Source organism: Vicia villosa, linkage group LG1, assembly GCF_029867415.1.
Source record: "Vicia villosa cultivar HV-30 ecotype Madison, WI linkage group LG1, Vvil1.0, whole genome shotgun sequence".
Taxonomy (NCBI): domain Eukaryota; kingdom Viridiplantae; phylum Streptophyta; class Magnoliopsida; order Fabales; family Fabaceae; genus Vicia; species Vicia villosa.
In genome coordinates, this window is record NC_081180.1 from 30,595,581 (window position 1) to 30,612,883 (window position 17,303).

The 17,303-nt window shown below is 34.8% G+C and overlaps 1 long non-coding RNA gene across 2 annotated transcripts; it reads right to left on the reverse strand.

The window, feature by feature from the left end:
- Window positions 1-12,969: 12,969 nt before the first annotated feature.
- Window positions 12,970-16,075, reverse strand: LOC131603741 (uncharacterized). 2 transcript variants are annotated; one of them, XR_009284488.1, is made up of 4 exons: window positions 14,172-16,075; window positions 13,958-14,081; window positions 13,661-13,807; window positions 12,970-13,551 (listed from the first exon to the last, which is right to left on the reverse strand). It is a non-coding gene; the product is annotated as an uncharacterized LOC131603741 (long non-coding RNA). The 2 variants fall into 2 exon arrangements; XR_009284486.1 differs by having other exon boundaries at window positions 12,970-13,807; window positions 14,172-16,068.
- Between the last annotated feature and the right edge of the window lie 1,228 nt (window positions 16,076-17,303).

Below are 17,303 nucleotides of genomic sequence, written 5' to 3' on the forward strand. Positions count from 1 at the left end.
ACATCACTTCATGCTAAATTTGTATCAGAACATTGTTGAATGTACCAGAGCATCATCTGAGCATCTCTACATCCTGAAATGTTACAGAACAAACACTAAACGACAAAAGTCAGCATGAACGAGTTAGAACATAAAATGTATGTTAGAACACATTATATGTATCAGAGCCATATAGGCTGAAATAATGTATCAGAGCAAATAATGTATCAGAGCCATAACATTATATGTATCAGAGCAAATAGAATTTTGTCAAAATAAATAGACAAATATAGATCAAATTCTATTATCAGTGCTTCTGATTCATTCTTCTTTCTTGCTTCTGATTTCTGAAGCTTGACAGCACTCGGCTTGCTTCAGTTTCCATGGTTTTGCTTCTTGTGTTTGCTTTGAAGATTCTCTTCAGTATACCTGCAAAACACTTAAACCATGTAGAACTTGCAGTTCTTGTTAGTGAATATGTGGGAGCTTTACCCAGCAACTGATAGATTAATCAAATCATTTATCATTTATCTTCTCCCCCTTTTTGTCATAACATCAAAAAGAATATTTCAAAAGATTCAGATGCATAAAACGACAAATAAAATGAAACACACGGAGAAAGAAGACGATTTCATTGAAGTGCAAACAGCAGGTACAGAAGTACATGAAGATAAGAAAGATCAGATGCACAAAGACAGATGCAACGAAAGGAAAGAAACAACACAGACTCAATCTAAGATGGCCCTAGTCTTGACAAGATCTTGGTCAGCATCTCTTGAACCATATTGTTGTGTCCTTCTTGCCTCACCATGAAAGCACTATACTGATCATTGAGTGAGCTTTGCTCATCCTGTCTCTTCTGAATTTCTTCTAGAGTCCTTGCAAGACGAGAAGATTCACCAGAAGAAGCTTCACCGCTTTCAACCACAGGAATGGCATGTTGATCTGCAGCTTCCATAGATAGATCATTTGCAGGGATTTCCTCAACAGGAACAGTTTTGGCAACATGATCTTCAGCATCTGCTTCTTGCATAGAAGCATCTCCATATTCTGCAGCAGGAATTTCCGAGTCTCCATTCTCAAGTGCCTGAAGAATGGCAGCTAGATTCCTGGGAGCAGAAGGACCTTCAACTACTGGTGGGTCAACAACTTCTGGAATGACCAAGTTTGGATCTTTCTCAGACGGGTTTTCCCTCAGATAGTCAAAGAGAGTCTTGAAATCTCCGAGCAGAACAGGATATTGAGGTATCCAAACCACAATCTCCCTGCAAGGATTTGCTTCCAATGCAGCAGCGAGTCTTAATTGTTCCATCTCATCCAAGAAGGGCTTCTCTTCCAAAAGATATCTTCCTTTGAGACGAGCAAACCAGAAGTCTTCATAATTCCTCAGAATTCCACGAGGCCGTGGGGCAGCAGCTACACAGGCTTCCTGAAGTTCTAAAAACAGAGCATCTGATTCTCTGCGAAAGATCCTCCAGAAGTTCCGCATAGCAACATCATTCAATCCAGAACTTTCAGCGAGTCTAAGAGTATCAAAGGTACTTCTGAGATTCCTCTTTATGTTTTCAAAAACTACACCAATAGGATATACGGGGCGGGATTTTATTTGGGTTTTTGAAAAGGCAGGTTTGGAAGTGAAGTACGGATGAGGTTCTCTATCCAACCTATAAGAAGATTCTGCTTCAGTATCAGAATCTAACACTACCACTTCAGCTTCAGGACGAGGCTTGGGAGTGTAGTTGCAATCACGGAGCAGCTGCTCATGTGATGCAGAGGTTGGAAAAGGAGAATCACAAGGATTGTTTTGAGAGGTGGAGGGAGTATGTTCAAGAGTAGCGTTGAGAGAAGGTTGAGATGGGAGGAGAGTTTGAAGGGGTGGTATATCCAGAACCGGATTTATGGTAGGTGGAGAGGAAGGAATAGTTAAAGGAGAAGATGGAGGTGTAAGAACATGGACAAAAACAGGTGATTCTGATGTGGCTTTTTCTGGTTCAGGTGTAGGGACAATCTCTATTGGTGCAGCTTCTGAACAAACAGCAGGAACAGAATTAGGTTCAGAAATGCATATACCTTTGGAACCTCTCAGAAAAGCTTTGTCTACATCCTCAGTCTTTTTCTGCTTCTTACTCTTCGGCTCTTCAATAACCTTTGCTTTGCCGCTAGCGATTTCTTTCCTTCTGACATAAGCCAGAACTTCTGGTTGATTCTCAGCCTCTTGAGCAGCATTTTCTTCATCTGAGCTTTGAATAATCATCTTCCTTTTTCTGATTTTCTTCTTCTCAACAACTTCAACAATCTCAGCATCGTTATTTGACTTCTTCTTCTTTTTCTCAGCTTCCTTCTTTTTCTTCTCAAAATCAGCAGAGACAGCCTTAGCAACCTTTGCAATGATTTCTTCTGGGATCACTTCTTTATTGGTGGTAGCAGCAGGATGATCAAACTTTCTTTTGGTCCTTTCCTCCTTCTTACGATTCACTTTAATAGGAGCACCTTTGTCTTGATCTTTAAGACTCTTATCCTCTTTTTGTGATTTCAGATACTTAGTTCTGACTTGTGGTACCTCACTATTGAAGAAGGTTTTGAATTCAGCTAGAACTGGCTCTCTTCTGATTGTTGTTCCAGCAAGAGGTTGAGGAGTCTTAATGATAGCCTTAATCACGTTCATCCTCTTTAAAGTGAATGCGTTCAGACAAGCCCCAGATGTGACAGCAAGGTCTTTCACAATACCTTCAGATTCCAGACTCTCAACAATCTTGGAATGCACCAGAAGGTTTGTAATGATTCTACCAAAAGGAATGATTGTTCCACCATTTTCTTTTCTGAAAGCGTTTCTGGAATCCTTTACTGCTTTCCACATATGGTTGAAGATAATGTAAACCACATCAACCTTCTTCTGAGTGGCAATGCAATAAAGAATATATTTTTGCTCATTGTTTATGAAGTCAGCGGCATGTGTCGCTTTCCTATGGTAGAAGCACCCAAGAATGATCTTTGTCCAGATTTTGTAGATATCTCTCAACTCCTTGACGTGTTTTGTTTTCTTGACATTTGAATAGAGAGTGGATAGAACCTCTTCCCAATCTTCCCTTTTATCGATTTCAAAAGCTCCTTCCGCGTTCTTCAAATCAAACATCACTCTAAGGATGTTTTCAGTAATAACAACAAACTTTCCATGGACGAAAGAAAGTATTGATTTTGGAGCAACCACAGCATGTGCCCAGAACTCCTTGACAAGATCTGGATAAACTGGGCCAACGAACTCAGCAAACAACGAGGTCCATCCTTGAAAGATGATGTCTTCTTTAAGATTAAATCCATGTTCTTCAAGGTTGTCAAAGTCAACAATAAGTTCACATAGAACTTCTAATTTGTTCTTGGGAATAGAGCATGCAACAACAGGAGTAAGTTGCAACGTTTCTTCTTGGAGATGATGAGGAACAGATGACTCAGCATTTTGGGATGAGAATGCAGCCATTGATGCAGAATGACCAAAAAAAAACGAGCAAGAGAAGCGAACTGGGTTTTCGATTAGGGTTTTTAGAAAACGGCTAAGAACTTTTCAAACGAGAGAATGCAAGGAGAGAGAGAGAGACAAAGGAGCGAAAAAGATGTACGATATGATTTGAAAAGAATATATAGAGACGGATTTGAAAAGAAAAAATAATAATAAGAAATATAAATTGAACAGTTCCAGAATCAAAGGAAATCAATTTTATTAAATGATGAGTGACGTGAGGAGAGAGAACGTGGTAAATGAAATGATTTGAAACAGTTACCTAGGTCGGCGTCTTTTCAACTGCACGCTTTGTACTAACCGTACAGACACGTGTTCACCATCAGATAATAGATGACAGCTGTACAATTCAGAATAGACTTTACGCCTTCAGATTCTGATCACTGCTTCTGATCTGATCAACTTTCTCTTTTGGAAACACTCCTTCTGAAGTGTGCTGATATAAATCTGAATGATCTTCTGATCCATTACTTCTGATATACACAGCTTCTGGAGGTTCACTTCTTTGTTCTGCAGCTTCTGATAAGACAAAACTGTATCTGCAGAAATTCTTAAGCTCTTTGTTTTATCAGAAACAAGTTTATCATCAAAACAGATGTTTATTGATTTGTCCACAATCAATGTTTCAATATTGTATATTCTGTAGCATTTAGAGCATTCAGAATAATCAAGAAAGAAGCATCAATGCTTTAGAGACAAACAATACAGATGGTTCCAAGACTAATAAACTTCTTTTCTGATTTCCTACGAACATAGTTTCTTCAACAGATTTAAGAACCAGAACTTGGAAGATAATCTTTCTTCCCTTCAAGTGTTGAGATCAACTTGAGTCCAGGAGACATGTCATGTTGACTTTTATCTTCTTTGTCACCAAGAGAATCTGCAAAAGAAATAGTCTTTTTCTTTGGTACCCACATTTTCTTGGGTCCTTTCTTGTTAGTTCTCCTCTAGTTCTGATTGAACTTAGGTTTAACATTGTACGCAGAAGGAGGAACAGCATGATAATTTTTAATGTGAGTTTCATGATATTTCCTAGGTTGTGTCACATGCTTTTTGGTGTGTGTTATGTGAAAGCTTTGAGCATGTGAAGTGTGCCTAATATCATGGGAGTGGCCATACTTGAACTGATCATACAATGTCTTGTATGTTAATTTCATTTCATCAACAGGTTCAAGTTTGTATGGGGTTTCACCCTCAAAACCAATTCCTACTCTTTTGTTTCCAGACACAGCATATATCATAGAAGCTAGCTGACTTCTGCCAAAACTTCTAGATAAGAACTTCCTGAAACTTAAATCATATTCTTTCAGAATATGGTTTAGACTAGGAGTGGATTTTTCTGAATCAGAAGGAGATCCAACATTATTGGATAATTTTAAAAGTTTTTCTTTTAATTCAGAATTTTCCAACTCAAGCTTCTTTGTTTCAAATTCAAATTGCTTTTTCAGCTTTTTGTATTTGAGACTAATCTGAGACTTGAGTTCCAGTAGTTCAGTTAGACCGGAAACTAACTCATCTCTAGTAAGTTCAAAAAATACCTCTTCAGAATCTGATTCTGATGTAGATTCTGATCCGTCATCTTCTGTCGCCATCAGCGCACAGTTAGCCTGCTCATCTTCTGAGTCATCTTCTGACTCATCCCAGGTTGCCATAAGACCTTTCTTCTTATGAAACTTCTTCTTGGAATTTTCCTTCTGAAGATTTGGACATTCATTCTTGTAGTGTCCAGGCTCATTGCATTCATAGCACATGACCTTCTTCTTGTCAAATCTTCTGTCATCAGAAGATTCTCCACGTTCAAATTTCTTTGAACTTCTGAAGCCTCTGAACTTCCTTTGCTTGGTCTTCCAGAGTTGATTTAGCCTTCTGGAGATTAAGGACAGTTCATCTTCTTCTTCAGATTCTGATTCTTCAGGATCTTCTTCTCTAGCCTGAAAAGCGTTAGTGCATTTCTTGATATTGGATTTTAATGCAATAGACTTACCTTTCTTTTGAGGCTCATTTGCGTCCAGCTCTATTTCATGACTCCTCAAGGCACTGATAAGCTCTTCCAGAGAAACTTCATTCAGATTCTTTGCAATCTTGAATGCAGTCACCATAGGACCCCATCTTCTGGGTAAGCTTCTGATGATCTTCTTTACGTGATCAGCCTTGGTGTATCCCTTGTCAAGAACTCTCAATCCAGCAGTAAGAGTTTGAAATCTTGAAAACATCTTTTCAATGTCTTCATCATCCTCCATCTTGAAGGCTTCATACTTCTGGATTAAAGCTAGAGCTTTGGTCTCCTTGACTTGAGCGTTTCCTTCATGAGTCATTTTCAAGGACTCATATATGTCATAGGCCGTTTCCCTGTTAGATATCTTCTCATACTCAGCATGAGAGATAGCATTCAGCAAAACAGTTCTGCATTTATGATGATTCCTGAAAAGCTTTTTCTGATCATCATCCATTTCTTGCCTTGTCAGCTTTACGCCTCTGGCATTTACAGGATGTTTGTAACCATCCATCAGAAGATCCCATAGATCACCATCTAGACCCAGAAAGTAACTTTCCAGTTTATCTTTCCAGTATTCAAAGTTTTCACCATCAAATACCGGCGGTCTAGTATAACCATTGTTACCGTTGTATTGCTCAGCAGAGCCAGATGTAGATGCAGGTGTAGGTGTAGACTTTTCACTTTCATCAACCATCTTTTACTGAAGCGTTTTTCTCTTCCTGAATCTTTTCTAAACACGGTTAAGTGCTTGCACCTTAGAACCGGCGCTCTGATGCCAATTGAAGGATAGAAAAACACTTAGAAAGGGGGGGTTTGAATAAGTGTAGCTTTAAAAAAACTTGACAGATAAAAATAAATTGCACAGTTATTTTTATCCTGGTTCGTTGTTAACTAAACTACTCCAGTCCACCCCCGCAGAGATGATTTACCTCAACTGAGGATTTAATCCACTAATCGCACGGATTACAATGGTTTTCCACTTAGTCCGCAACTAAGTCTTCCAGAGTCTTCTGATCACACACTGATCACTCCAGGAACAACTGCTTAGATACCCTCTAAGACTTTTCTAGAGTCTACTGATCAACACGATCAGTCTAGTTACAATCTGCTTAGTTCACTCCTAAGACTTCCTAGAGTATTCTGATCAACACGATCACTCTAGTTCCTTACAACTTAATGTAATCAATCTAAGAGTATTACAAATGCTTCTTACAAGCGATAATCACAACTGTGATATTTCTCTTAATCGTTTAAGCTTAATCTCACTAATATATTACAAAAGCAATGTAGTGAGCTTTGATGAAGATGAAGATTCTGAGTTTAGATTTGAACAGCGTTTCAGCAAGTTTGATATAAGTTGTTTTGGTGCAGAATCGTTAACCTTGCTTCTCATCAGAACTTCATATTTATAGGCGTTGAGAAGATGACCGTTGAGTGCATTTAATGCTTTGCGTGTTCCGTACAGCATCGCATTTAATGTTATACGCTTTTGTCAACTACCTCGAGCCTTGTTCACGCTGTGTCTACTGACGTAGCCTTTAATAGCTTTTAACGTTCCTTTTGTCAGTCAGCGTAGCTTGCCACTTGTACTTTCTTCTGATCTGATGTTTGTGAATACAGCGTTTGAATATCATCAGAGTCAAACAGCTTGGTGCATAGCATCTTCTGATCTTCTAACCTTGAAGTGCTTCTGAGCGTGATACCATCTTCTGAGCTTCAGTGCTTCTGATCTCTTGTTCTTCTGATGCTTCCATAGACCCATGTTCTGATTCTGCTTCGACCATCTTCTGATGTCTTGCCAGACCATGTTCTGATGTTGCATGCTGAACCATTTGAGACAAAGCTTCTGAGCGCTGAATTATGCGTACTCTTTATATATATTTCCTGAAAGGGAAATTGCATTGGATTAGAGTACCATATTATCTTAAGCAAAATTCATATTATTGTTATCATCAAAACTAAGATAATTGATCAGAACAAATCTTGTTCTAACAGTATATTATTTAGAGATCTAATGATGGTTGCAGCAAAGAAAACCTACCATAAAGCACGTGAAGCTAAGATGATGCAAATTAAGGAGATGAGTTTAGATGCATTTGAATGGTTAAATGTTGTTCTTTAACACAAATAGTGTAAGCATGCATTTTCATCTTACTCTAAATGTGATGTTCTAATGAACAATCTTAGTGAGTTATTTAATGTCACTATATTGCTAAAGAAGGACAAACCTATTATCACCATATTTGAGTGGATGGGGAATTACCTTATGGGTAGGTTTGCCATACTTAGAAAAAAGGTAGAAAAATACAAGGGGAAAAAGGTCAATCAAGTTCAACTTAAAAAAAAGAAAGAGTGATAGACGTATGACGATCAAGTCAAGGAACATTGTGGAACCTGGAAAGGATATTGAAGATCAACTTGCTTCATTCATGTTGCTCGCATCTTCATTTCTATATTTTTTCTCACATATCTTCATCCCATATGAACAAATCACATGTGTCATCACCCCTCCCAAAAAGCTTATTTTGTTAGGTCCCTTCCTGCATTGATACAATATCATTCGACCTTCATAACCACACAAATGTCCACCTCGAGTTTTTAGAAATGAGGATGACTTGGTTGGTACATTGGTTAACTCTGTCTTTGAAGACAACTTTGAAATTTGAAAAAAAAAAGTGTTTTCTGTTGGAAAGAATGAGGAAGAAGGAAAAATGGGGAAGAATGAGTATGTGAAAGAATTAGGGCACATGAAGATGAATTTTTAGTGAGAATTTCAAAATTATAAATAATAAAAATTTCATCCAAATAAATCCACCATGGCCACTTCAAAAACTACCAACATAGCAAAAAAATTTACCTGTACTTCCATGTCACCTTCTGCTAAGCAGATTTACATCAGAGACCAAAAGTGTGAACGACAAATATTAGGATGATGATTCTTTTAACAAAAACTTTTGGAGGGACTAAAAGTGAAATAGCCTATATTTAAAAGGACTTAAACATTTTTAAACCTTTAATATTTGTTAAATAATTCAAAAAATACTGAGATTATATTTAGAACAATTGATCTAAATTGAGTGACTATTATTCTTAACAACATGACTGTATTATTTTGTTAACTGTGTATAATCATGGTCTGCCATTAGCTGATTAACTACTTTTTAATATCTACTTAATAATAATGAGTTGATTAATTGATTTGACACGAAACAAAAGCATCAATTTGATTTATCGTGCGAATTCTTTGAGTTGAAGACTTAAATTAACCTCTATTTCAAGTTTTGTCCTACTTGAAGAAAACTCATATGTTTCAAATATTGGGACCATATTTGGTATAAGATTGAATTTTGAAAGCTACCCAAAAAAAAAGGATGTGCGAGATTAAGCATTCCTTAAGTGTGGTTGGAAGAACTTGCGACTACGATTGAATGGCTGACCATTATTACAATTTTTTATCTTGGTTGAGAAAGAGATTTTACCAAAGTTTGGTGGGCGAGGTAACTGAATGGATAATGTATTTTTTTTTTTTTTACTTTTTCCCTCTGACAAGTTTTCGACCAAGGTGAAATCGTCCACTTTTCACCTTGATTGGTTTTTTCACTGATTTTATATCAACAACACCATTTTTCAGGATGTATTGAAAGAGTAGAAAAATGTTTTAATAAATGTTGGTTCTTTAAATGTAATCTCTTCTCTTATAATTTCTAAAATTATTTTCTTCAATGCATACATGTTAAACTTGCCTATTGTTAGTTAGAAAATCATGAATGTAACTTAGCAATGTTAGTTGTTGTTGTCTTTGTTGTTTTTGTTGTCAAGTAAAATGTTTAACGTATCTACAGACAGAACGGAATTTATTTTCAATATTTCTAACAAGAAGAAGAAGAACAACATCAACAACAACAAAAACAACAAAAACAACAACAAAAATTAACGTTGCTAACTTAGATTCATGCTTACCTAACTAATATCGAACATTTTTTAACAAGCATGCATTTAAGAAAATAATGTTATAAATTACAAGAGAAGGTATTATATTAAGGAACCAACCTTAAAACATTTTTTTTTTGTTCTTGCAATCCATCGCATATAATGGTGTTGTACTTAATGCAACTTTTTTCATTATCACTATTTTCATTACATTAAGTTTTCAATCTACCATCCTGAAGTCCACTAAATAATAAAGTACAACTGATATTTCGATCTACCATCAAAGCAACCACATAACCAAAAATATTTTTCATTTCAAACTATCATCAAAACAACTACATAATCAAAAATATTATACTTCATTGTTCATAGAAATTCTTAAGATGAGTATATTAGTTGTCAACATCAACTTTGATATAAATTGAGTGGATTTGAGGATGAGTATGGGTGATTACTTATGTTCATATTATATCTCACATTTCCATCTTTTAAAATTAAAAAAGTCATATATAAATTACTCCATCTAACCCTAATGAGCCCTCTCTTCAAAGAGATAATGTTAACAATATTATAAATGTGAAATTTTGGATCGAACTCAAATATCTCGACAAGGATAGTTTCTTGGTTGGATAGAGTTTAAGCATGTTGTACAAGTCTATTCACATGTTGATGTCGAAGTTCTACATGTTATAGTCGAAGTGTGTTCTAGCATGCAGTAGTCGATATTGTTAGGTTTGTTAGCATGTCGAATTGGACCTGTTTGTTTAGCTTAATTGTTTAAGTTAGCCTGTATCCTAATTTATCATAGTAGTATATAAATTGCTAGTTCTCTCAGGTTGTTGAGAGAGGTTGATTGTTGTTATTCACTTGTAATATGTAAACCCTAATAAAGAAAGTGAATAGAAAAACAATTACAATCAATCCTAATATTTCTTCTTCTTCCATCTTTTATCCCTTTCATAAAATTTAATAGAATTTCTTGTGTTTGTTTAAAAAAACTCAATCTTACTCATAGTTTTTATTTGTTCTTGACGACACTCCGACGCAAAAAAAATACAACCCTACAAATTTCTCGTGGTAAAAAATTTGAACTACTCCAATATAAAGCTATATTTTTACATATACTGTCTTTGATCTTCATTTTGTTACATTTTTAATTTAAAGTGACCGAATTTCCAAAAGAATCCATGAATTGAACATGCACACTGAAAAAGGAGATCAATTATGTACCAAATAGTTATGATTCTTGGGTAGGAATGACTAGACACATGTTACATAGATGCATCCAATAAAACCTAATAATTATAATTTCTTGAGTAGGAATTAGATAAATGTTACATAGATGCATACAATTAACTCTAAAATCAAAACTTTGGACTTCTCTACATGTTCCTCCACAAACTAACAAAAGGATGGCTCATGTATTTTCGTCCATCTATATTATTCTGTGCCGACAATAAGACAACATAAAGCACCGTTTTCATATCCAAACAAGAAGCAAACCAAAGTAATGCACGGGATCTTAGAACTTATGCACATGTTCATGTCACATTATGATCCATGAAATTCCAATTCATGCACAAGGACCCACTTTACAAAATATTATCTGTTGGTGGGTTCAATTTTAATTTCCATAATAAATTTAACACCAAATCTGGACCCTAGGAGGCTCCTTTAGGTGAAACAGAGAATTCAAAATTAAGTTGTATTTTGGCCTTCCACATAAAGTTTAGTACGTCGACGACAGGTTAAGTGTTGATTAGCAATTGATCAACAAACGACAAACCTACAATTATTTTGCGGCAAAATCATGTTGCTGGTTTAGAGAAATGATATTATCTCAATTAACAAGATGTACTTGATTTTCATAATAATCAACTTTTTCTACTACTTCCTTTCTCCATTCCTTCCGATTCAAAATAAATGACGTTTAGGTTTTTGTATACATACAATAATTTTATCACAAGACATTGTCTTTTTACTAAATTAACCTTATTAATATGTTGAAATTAGTGTACATAATAATAATTGAATAATACAATTAAAAAAATAACAATCATTTTAAATTTGAAAAGAGATAATGATATTAATTGTGAAACAAATATTTTTTTTCTTCATAAAACGACATTTATTGTAAAACGGAGCTAGTACTTTGTTGGGTTAGACCGAGACATACGCTAAACCCTAAACCCTGTATAAATCCTTTTTGTCATTTTCTCCACAAAAAATTACATTCCTTCGATCACATTCATACAAACTTGTTGAGTGAGTTCTTTTATGAAAAAGTAAGATAAAACCAATCCATATTTTCACAAATCTTGAGAAAAACCCATGTTTGTTTTTCCATTCATAAACACATATTCTCCTTGTTTCAACCTTGTAAAAGACTTCCTAGAATGTTGTCCTCGTGAAATGTAGATTGCGTTGTGTGAGACTCTTCACATAACCATCATTATCTTCAACCTTGAACCAAGAAATCATTATTGTGGTGCTCAACTCTAAAGGTTGAGTATGAGTGATAAATCCAAGATACATTAGTGTTGTTCCTTTTGGATTGACTACATTATGAAAAACAACACGCACTAGATGTTTTGGTGAAGAATGGGAACATGTGGAACCAGATGTTCCAGCATGTGTGCAACATCTGGCCCTTGTCAGCAGGCCATGTTGGATGTTGTTCTGAGTGTATGTTGTGATTGTGTATCATTCATATTCATTGCTATCTTTTAGAAATCTGATTATTTATATTTGTTTGATAATTTAATAAGATCAAATTTAAATTATGGAGATTTAAATTTGAGTTCAATCTTTTAGTGGAGCTGTTTTGGAAAAACAAATCTTAACCAAATCTCCATAATATCTGGTGATTACAATTCAAATTCCCATCGTAGAAAAGCCCAGCTATGGATTGCTATTTAAAGACACTCATTGTAACGATGAAGACCACGAGCTTAATTGAAGATCTTTGTGGTGAAGTTTTATTTGAGTCATTTGCTTATGTTGTTGCTTGTTTATGACACTAGCGCCTACATTCATATCATAAGGCATAAATGTTGGTTTGTTTAGTTGAGTTGTAATTCAACAGTCATCACTCTAATTATTGATGTTGATGATTAGGATTAGTGATTGACAGAAAGTGAGAGGGCTCTTATATATAACGGATCCTAAATAGAAAGATACTAGGGTATAATTAAGAAGAATGGCATTGAACAAGAGTCTTCTTCCTCTAAATACTATGTACTAATTATATAAAGAATGAATTTCCTTTATTGGGTTAGAAGTTCTCCAAACGTAGGTATGGTTGTGCCGAACTGAGTTATCAATTCTCTTATGTTATTTATTTATTTACTTTAAATCATTGTTGTTGTCATATTTTATTAAAATTGGTTTAACAAGTTAAACAAGTTGTCTCATACATCTGGTTCACCATTTGTCTCATGAGGAACATAATTTCAATTGGTAACATAGCAGACACCCTGTTCTATTTGGGTGAGCTCCAGGAAAGATATTTTCTATTCAAATGAAAAATAATAAGGATGGGTGGTCAGTTAACAAATCACCTATTTCAGATGGCACAAACTATGATTATTGGAAAACTAAGATGATTGCATTTATTAAATCCACATACAAAAAAATTTGGAAGGTTGTGGCTAAATGTTGTAAACATCTTGTGATCACTTCTCAAGATGGTACAACAAGCTTAAAGCATGAAGCTGAATCGTCCAAAAATGAATATGATAAAGCTCTTGGAAACAACAAATCCATGAATAATATATTCAATAGTGTAGACAAGAACATGTTAAGATTGATTAACACATATACTAAAGGCAAAGAAGCATGAAATATTTTCAACACTGCACATGATGACACATCAAAAGTGTGTATGTCAAGGTTGTAACTCCTCACAACTAACTTTGAAAATTTTAGAATGATGGAAGATGAATCCATATCTGACTTTGACATTCGTATTCATGATATAGACAACAAATAATTTGCTTTGGGAGAGAAAATGTCATAAAAGAGTATGGTAAAAAAGTCCTCAGATCTTTGCCTAAGAAGTTTGACATGAAGGTAACAACTATTGAAGAAGCTCAAGATTTAAGCACCTTGAAGGTTAACGAGCTCATTGCCCCTGTTCAAAAATTTGAAGTGGCCATTAATGGAAGATAAAAGAAGATGAAGAAAGGTGTGTCTTTCGTATCCAACATTCAAGAAAATGAGGATCAAGGTGAGAAGGATACCGAAGAAAGCCTATCATATGCTATAGCCTTTTTTTGGAAGAAAGTTCAACAAATCTTTAAGAAATTTGGATAGAAGATGGTGGACAAATGTTCCAGACAACGTGTCTGACATTATTCCTCAGAACAAGAGAAAATAAGAAGACCAACCTAACAAAAGAAAAAGTATTTCAACGTCATGAATATGAATGGTTTGGTCACATCAAAACTTAATGTCCTAATTTTCTAAAGAAACTGAAGAAGGGATTGTCAATCACTTAGTATGATTCTAATGATGAAAGTGAAGGAGAAACAACTTACAAAGTAATGGCCTACATTGGAAAGTATGAGTCTGAAGGCGAGTCTAGTGATAAAGACGTGACTAAAGAAGAGTTAGTTGAAACATATAGGCTCTTTTACACCACGGGAGAAGAATCGTGCATACCTGTAGAGCAGCAGAATAAAACATATGTGTGTTTCATAAGGAAATGGAGAAGTTTGTCTCAATCATCATAAGTCTAGAAGGGGAACTTACTTTGTTAAATTCCAAGCTTAAACATATGGAAATTTTGTACGTATGTTGAACAATGGTTCAAGTATGCTAGATGAAGTCTTGGAAGTTAGGAAGATGTCAAGAAATAGGAAGGGAATATGATTTGATTCTAGCTCCATGAACAAGAAAATAAAAATTCCTTCTAAGAAGTTTGTCACTCCTGAGAAGAAAACTAAGTTTATGATAATGGACCACATGTCTCAACAACCTTCTCAACACGTGTCCCTTCAATACAGAAGTTGCAAGAATTTTTCTTCGAGGTGTCATCATTGTGGAACATATGGACACATAAGGCCCTAGTGTTATATACTCTATGGATATCCTCGATCCTATAGTCAACCAAAGATTTAAAAAATAGGGCCAGAAGGTTTAAGAAATGAAGCCCAAAGTAATAGCCACAAGTCTCATAACTCATACATCACTTAGAGTTTCCTCAAGAGAAGATTGGAATTTTGATGGTCTATGGCCAGGAACATGACTATATAAAAGACATATCTTGAAGAGTTGAAACCATACTCCAATATTTATGTTAATTTTTTTATAGAGCAAGTGGAGGAATTCAGGGCATAAGTAAACTAGCCAGTCCATATTTCCATTGCCTTGAGGATGTGCTGGTGGTAAAAGGTCTAACTGCAAGATTGATTAACATCATTCAACTATGTGATCAAGGTCTGAATGTGAAATTCAACAAGATTGAATGTATTTTCACTAGCAAAGAGCAAGAAGTGTTAGTGAAGGGTTCCAAGTCCAATGACAATTTCTATATGTGGATATCTCAACCCTCATCATGTTTGATATTCAAGATTGATGAAACTAAGTTATGAAACCAAAAACTTGGCCATCTTAAACTCAAGAGCACGAAGAACATCACATATGAAGAAGCCATCAGGGGTTTTCCAAAGTTGAAAATTGAAGAAGACAAAATATATGGAGATTTCTAAATAGGTAAGCAAACCAAGATGCCCCACAAGAAGCTCCAACATCTGACCACCTCAAAAGTTCTTGAGTTACTTCATATGAACCTCATGGGGCCTATGCACGTGGAAACTCTTGGGGGAAAATATATGTTTTTGATGTGTGGATGATTATTCAAGATACACGTGGATTAACTTCATCAGAGAAAAATTTGGCACTTTTGATGTTTTCAAAGAGCTATTCCTACGTATTCAAAAAGAAAATGGAAGTGAAATCATAAAGATAAGGAGTGACCTTGGCAAGGAATTTGAGAATTCCAAGTTCTCTGAATTTTGTTCTACTTAAGGGACTAGTCATGAATTTTTAAGCACCCATCACACCTCAGCAAAATGAAGTTGTAGAATGCTAGAATAGAACCCTGCAAGAAGTTACTAGAGTTATGTTGCATGCAAAGAATCTTTTTACCAATTTTGGGATGAAGCTATGAACACTGCTTGTCACATGCATATTCGTGTGACCGTTTAATCTAGAACCAAAGCTACTCTGTATGAGCTTTGGAAAGGAAGAAAACCAAATATTAAATACGTACTTGTCTTTGGTAGCAAGTGCTACATCTTGAAAGACCGTGATCAAAGAAGAAAGATGGATTCAAAGAGTGATTAAGGGATATACCTATGATACTCTATCTATGAAGAAAGATGCATACTCCATTAAAGGTTTTAGTAGAAATGTATAAAGGTTGTTGTGAAATGAAGTTAGGAGTTTTTCAATCATTCTGGGTAGAACAAAGGCTTTAGAAAGGAACCGATAGTGCATAGTACATTTTGCTTGGGAATAGAAGCTTGAAGAAAAATCTTTACGTCTAGCAAGATTTTCAGATCAAGATCGAGTGAATATCTTAAAAGATTAGCATATTCAATGTTCTTCTACAATAGAAGGGAAAATCAATTTAGATATGTGTTAGCTAAAAATATTTATTGGCTTTTAGTGTTCAACGTTGTTAGTTATTCATTGTACCAAAAATACTCTTGTATTAACTTTACAAAATAATGGAAGACCCTACGAATATTCAATGGTGAAACCATTGAAGAATGGATTAAACTCTAGCGAGGAAGAATGAGTCAAACCACTATAAATTTTGCATACACTCTCTCTAACCTTGTCTCTTTTATATATTGCATAGATATTGTATGCTTAGGATTTATTGCTTTTCTAGAAATTGCAGTGGGTAGGATTTACTTGCTTCGAAGCGATTTCTTATTTAAAAATAAGTATGTGTTAGACTAAGTATCTAAACGACCTCCTTGGTGATTAAACATGAAAACCGTAGTTATAGAATCTTTATCACTTAAATACGTTTGAAATACACTTCTTGTGTACATTCAAAACTAGATAAATTTCTACTCGATTATTTAGCAATTTCATCGTGATCATATTATATATTTTTAAAATCGTATCATTCATGGAACTCTCGCAACAGCCAAACATTCTTAGTTCCATTAATTTACAATCAATTGTCTAATTGGGATTCCTCACATTCCTATAATAGTGATTCCACAAGACTATGTGTTCATGAGTTTAGAATTATATCAACTTACCCTTCCTCATCTAAATTCATAATTATCGGCATAAAGGAAAAAGTGGAAACAAAAATAGAATTGAATACCATTAAAAAGAAGGGACTTAAACTTGTGAGAACGCAAGAGCTTGTAGAGTCTTAAGCAAAAAGTATGTGAAAAGGTGAAAAGGACGAGGTGAATCCCGTTAATAGAGGCGAGAGCTTGTAGACTATAAGTAATTAATTAAGGGTCTAATATATTTTCCATTACATGCAAAAAGGCTCTACATGTTATTGACATGTGAGACAGAGTAAAGCCAACTTTTTTGTCCCAAGGCTAAATCCTCATTTCTAGTATTAATTGCTTTACACACTCTAGAGTTGTTTGGGGATTTTCCCTAGCTAATATATGAATCACCTTATTGACAATTAGAGACATATATTATGATTATATAAATAATAATTGTTTTTATTCAATACTAATTTTTGTATTGAAATTACTCTCTAGTTAATAGAAAAATAAAAGAATAAAAAAAATACTCATTCTAATAGGCAAAAAAACAATTTAATATAATACTTATTCTAGGAGAAAAACTATAATAAAAACATAATAGAGATAAAATAAACAATCAATATAGTAC